Raw genomic sequence first — 6,178 nt, 5'->3', positions numbered from 1 at the left:
TGTCCACCAGTTCTTAAACCTTTTTAAGACTGAGCCAAAGGGGCGAAAGGGGATAAATTGGAATTCACTCAATTCCTTCAGCAGTCTAAGTACTACTGCCTCTGGCTTGGATTTGGGTATTCTCAAATCTCTGGCAGTGAGATGGACATTTGAAAGACTGCAAAGAGGAACAGGTATCCCTTGAGAGAGCCCAAATTGCCTTGCAAATTGAGAAGGGCAGTATACCTCAGATATGCATTTATAGGCTCGAGGGTTCAGAGTGCCAATGAACAGCTCCCTTGGTAATAATATAGAGGCCCACATATCTTTGTGGGGAGAAGTGGAACATTCCTTATCAGCCAGAAAAGATTGTAGCCAGGTTGGCCCTCTATTGGCTTCGAAAGGACAAAAGAAGGAAGCAGATGGAGAGATAGGAAGTTGATAAAAGAAGGTGAAGTAATAAGCAAAGGAGGCAGGGTAAAGGGTAATCCTAGCATATTTTTCCCCGTAAGTACTAGGATCCTGAACAAGGAATCCTAAACACTTGGGATGTAGGTCAGTGAAATAAGCAAAGAGCCAGAGTTGGAGCACCCAGAGGGGACCTCCTTGGTTAGCATCAAGGGGTTTTTCGCAAAATTGGGAACAGGTTCTGTAGACATGACCTAGAAGATAAGGAGCAAGAGCGATATGTTTCTTCAAAACGAGTGCCTTCGCAAGTGGAGCAAACTCAGGCATAATCCTCTGAGATGAGGTGCAAAAGAGGAATTTGCATAACCAGTATAATATGAAGGAGAAGAATTCTTTGTCCCGCACAGGACCTTCTCTCTTATTTTCAGCCTTTACGAAGTCACTATAAGAAGAGTTTAGGGCTGGGAGAGAAAATTTGACAGGAAGGTCTGGATAGTTGGGAGTAAAAGGAGAACCATGGGGTGAAAGCCCTAGGAGATGGCAAATATCAAGAACGGTGGGGGCCATCATACCGCACCGAAATTGGAAGAAATTGAAAGCCATATTCCAAAAACATAAGGCAGCAGGAATCAAAAAGGGGTCTTCAGGAATAATGAACCTGGCAAGTCGAAGGGCATCGAGGATATAAAGCTCTTGCAGGTCATCTTCTCTCGCAGGCACCACTCTGTCATACCATTCCTCCCATTCAGTCCTCAATGTCGGCCAGCAGCGATGAGGACGGTTTACCCTCCAAGTTCCCCAATCAAGCCTTCCTTCGTAAAGAAGGAAATGGTCCTCCAAACGAGGGTACAGAGCTGGGAGTTGAGCAGGAACCTCCCGGAAGATAGGACCTAGGACGTACTCCTGTTTGTTACTGTGGCAAGGAACGAAAAGACGACCATCGATGTTACTTGACTCACCAGATGTCAGCTTGCTGATTTCTTCATCGATACAATGTTTCAAAGCCATGGTAGGACTGATATGGTCACCAGCAAGTACTTTTAGAGAGGAAGGATCCATTGGTAGTAAGCAAAAGAAGAGCAAAGAAGATCAGAAGAACCAGTAGAGAGAAGGGTTTGTAAAAGGCAAGAGATTTCGGAACACGAAACGAGAGGGTTTTAAAACCTTTGTGTCCGAAATTATACCCCGTAAGTCGTTAAGTACTAAAAGTACGAATGCGAGGAATTTCTTCCAATATTGATAGTTTTGGAGGGAAAAGCTTATTCCGGGGATTGGGGCCAGCTTCGAAATGAAATATTTGGCTTCGAAAACAAGATCTTGGCGTCAAAAAATCAAATAACAACGGCTTCGAAATACATAAGTCGGCTTCGAAGCCTAGTATATGCTTAAAGGTGCTAAATTGCTTGGTTATGAGTCTGTTTAGGGGCTATAAACCAAAGTAACGACCTTCGAAGCAAAACCTAGTATTCTCTAAATATGAGAAACGTTGTTCGGAGCATACTACATGCTTAAAAATGCTTGAATGCTCAAAGTATTGGTCTACTTCAAAAAATCTAAAGACCTGTTTGAAGGTTATCAGTCAAAATGACAACATTCGAAGCAAACCCTAGGACTCTTTAAGGAAGAAGGGCACTGTTCGAAACATCCAAGACCAATCATTGGTTTCTATATGAGCAAGAAGGAATTGCCATAGGTTGCCCTTCGAAGCCAAAAGAGATCAGTTTAAAATTAATTGGCTTTATCAACCATGACCATATATTGGTTACAATTAGTGTTGAAGAGTAAAGTCATTCGAAGTACTAAAATAATATCTGCCAGAATTGCCAATTTTACACCATGAATTGGAAAAGGACATGATTGGTTCTTTTAGTACTTCATTAAACAATTGATTCGAAGGATGAGATTGTTCAAATTCGAAGTTACGAGTTAGCTGTTAAAAATAAAGATAAAAGGAAACAAAGTCAAAAAGTGTTAAATACAGAAAGACTTTGTTTACATTAAAGCCAAGATGATTACATTAAGTAACCCTATCTGGGTACAAATTCAAGCTCATAAAAATAAGGAATAGAATAAATAACAAGGTCATGAAATTTTGTCCAGCAATGGTCAATAAATTTCTGTTCTTTCTTTATTATTTCTTCTATCTCTTCCAAAGTTGGTTGCATAAGCTGATGAGCTCTCACTTCATAATAGAGTTCTTCAGCCTTTGCTTCGAAAGCCTCTTCCCTCGATTTTTGTTCCAATTCATCTATGACCAAATCATCCCAGTACGCAGAGTCTTTATTCCTGAAGTCATCGAACTCTTCAATAAAATTCTCTGCTTCATACTGAGCATGAATTCGGAGAGATAAAAGTTGATCCAGATTTTGGATGGTGATCTTAGAATTTTGATGCCAGTAGAGGAGCACTGGGAGTTGGTCTAAAAACAAATGAAGCTCTGCTTGGGCAATAGGGTTGAGGACATGACCCCTAGTCAGAACATCACAAGCCCATTGAAAGATGAATGTCATCCTCAAGAACATTGAAGGGCAGGTGGGAGAAAGCCGCAAGTAAAAGTTGAGCATGCTTTCGCTCGGCTGGAGAAGGGGGTGACGGAGGTTGGTAAGGTGGAAAAACTTTGTCCATCGGAAGGGCAAGTCTTAGTTTCTCTGTCCAAGAAAGAATGGGAGAAGGAGAAGGAGAAGATGATCCTGCTTCGGAAGATGGGAAGAGAGTAGATGGCTCTGCTTCAGAAGACAAAGGGAAGGGAGTAGATGTTTCTATCTCAGAAGATGCAGAAGAGGGTGTGGATGCCTCTATTATGGGAGATGGCACGGGGGCAGAAGGAACAAAGGCATTAATGTAATCAAGCCAATCAGAAGAACAAATCTTCGCCTTCTTGGCTAAGAATGAAGGGGTATACCCTTGTGCTTCTTCTGGACGCCGGGCAGGGTGCATTATCTTTGTAGGCATGGAAGAAGTATACCAAGCCACAAGTAGAGTCTCTTCCAAGTTACGTCGAAGGTTAATGAGCACGTAAGGGTAGACCACTGAGCTTCGAGCGTAGGAGGGAAACTCCAAGGGGTCAATGAACTCAAAAAAATGGTGATTGATTCGCTCCCTTAAATCGTAAGTCTCAGGAGTTGACCAGCTTGTCCAGCCAGAAGCCCCAGAGGGTGAAGAGTTTACAGTTTCATCCCATGCAGAGGTCTGTGAAGAAGAGTTTCCTAAGTCCATATTTGCAACTTGTCGAAGCAAAGGCTTGAGAGTAGTTCGGTCAAAATACAAAGGGAGCTTAGGGGAAGAACTCTTTGTGTCTGTAAGATTGTAAACCAAGGGATTAAAGGCAATGTGTTCGTAGTCCAAAGGTTTATAATCTGCAAAAGCCTCCATTACCTGAATGGAGAAGGGCGGGTAAAGATGGCTAATGAATGCGTGGAGATTCTTTCGAGGAGGAATAACATCACTCAAAGACTCTTCATATGCTTGATCAGTGGTAAGGGAAGTTGATGCAGCCATAGCCTGTTCGAATACAAAGGTATTGGGATGTTCAACGAGTTAATGCAAATGATCACCAAATGGATGACGGTTGTATTTCTAGAATTTGGACTCCATACACGATCTAGAGGCGCGGGAAAATTGTAATCCACTAATATCACCAAGTATTGGGTATATTAGTGCGGGGGGTAATGTTGGCTACATATTTTGTAAAAGCCAGTTACAGTTCGACACGTGGCAGAGTAAGGGTAATAAAGGAAGGTTATTCAAGCCTTTAATCCCGATCGTACACGTGGCAATAAATATTGATCCTCACATGATCTGAGTAACACTAGATCAATAACGGGATGCAAGATGACATATCTTCAACGGTTACTCATATTCAAATTCAAGTACAAGAGGGAAGCTTAACTGCCAGTAATGGCGTAATGGAGCTACTTGTAAGGAAGCATGATCAGCGATCATGGAGGAGCAGTTCGACGGTTCGAAGTGCAGTTCGAAGGTCATCACTGACAAGTATAAATAGCAGGAGAGCCCCCAGAAAAAAGGACGGACTCAGATCATACAAACCAGTCATTTACTTCATATATTTTCTTTTCCAGTCTTTACATTTCCAGTCTTTAAATACCTGCACTTTAAATACCCGCACTGCACTTCGATTCATAGGAGTAGCTTCAAGTAGATTCAAGTAGATTGCTGTTGTAAACCTCTCTGAGGCTGAGTTCGGATCATTGTAAGTGTTCAGTTTTATGAAATACTTCAATTGTTCTTCATATTATTGTTATTTCTATTAACTTCTCCTAAGTCAAGCCACCAGTAAAAGTCCTCTTCATTGAGGCTGAAAAGAACTAAAACACAATCGTCTGATAATTGGTTGGCAATCACAATTTTTGTAAGGACTGATTGATCCTTGCTGGCACGCTCACATTCACAAAAATACCCTTCGAAAAGCCAAAAAGCCAACATATATTTTTGGCACGCCCGGTGGGACTTAATTAAAAATGGCTAGAAGAAGACGACAAGGAGAAAATGAACGCTTGGAAGAAGGCGTGGAAGGAGAGGTAGAAATACCAAATCCAGAGGATAATGTGGTAACACATCCTGTGGAAACTCCTATATTCTCAGAACCTATGGTCGAACAGAGTCTTTTTACCAAATCTCCTATATTTAAGTGGGACCCATCTCATGTGAGACATTTAGTGAAATATTTAGTAGAAATTTTAGTATTCCTAACATTACTCTTCTCATTATACATTGGCTCCTCCTCAGCCCAGCATAACTCTCGTATTGTGGGCTCACCCATGGGAGCATTGTGTTCTCGTGTTATTTATTTATAGGAGTGGGGTTGGATGACATTTGGAGTTTACCACGGGTTCTAGTTTTATTATCTAAATTGTTTATACTTTAGGACATTTTGTGTAAATCATCCATAAAAAATAAAAAAAAATAAAAAAATTAAAGACAAGTTTAGGAATTAGATAAAATAGTTAAAAAGCCAAAAAGCTACTACTAAGAAGCCAACTATTATTTTTACTTTTTTATATGTCTTTCATAAAAAACTAAAAAGTCAACTAAAAGAACTACTTTTCAAAATGACCGTTGATACGATATTCGTAACTATATAATTTTACCATATTTGTCTCCGAGACAATGTATGATCTATTTTCAAAATCATTCTTATCAATCATTTTAAAAAAAATAAATGTGATAAAACTATGTGCTTCCTATATTGGATCGACTTGATTTTTGTTGTGAAAAATCTAAACAAGGTGATCTAAAAAATAAACGGCTTAAATGATTGAAATGAAACTCATGATTTATCTCATGAACCCGAACAATGACGTCCAACTTTATATATATATATATATATATTTAAATGTAGGAAATTCTACAATACAATCTTAAAAAAAAAGGTGTATCTATGTTCTTATTACAATTTTTTGTTATAATATATTATGTGTTGGTTATGATTTAATTGTGATCTATTTTACTTATTTTTTATGATTGAAGAGGTTTTATATTATGCTTCAAGTGGTATTTAGTTATGAATTATTGTGGTCCCTTTGATGATTTGTTTATGATACACAATAATATCAATATCACAAAGGGAACAGCTTCTTTCCAATGAATTTTTCACTTGGAGCTCGTTGTTAGGCCTCTATAGGCCCACTACGGAACCTACATTGATGATTTGAACCGTTTAATGCGTAGGGCTCGTTGAGTACTTCATTCTTGTAAAAAATCATATTGATTAGATTCAATAACTACTTGATTAGATCACATTTGTGCCAATAATTTATTTTTAAAATCATAG

The sequence above is a fragment of the Camellia sinensis genome, chromosome 5 (assembly GCF_055761805.1).
Source record: "Camellia sinensis isolate YWXY chromosome 5, ASM5576180v1, whole genome shotgun sequence".
Classification (NCBI taxonomy): Eukaryota; Viridiplantae; Streptophyta; class Magnoliopsida; order Ericales; family Theaceae; genus Camellia; species Camellia sinensis.
The sequence above is the reverse complement of the archived record's forward strand: the minus strand, read 5'-3'. Positions refer to the sequence as shown.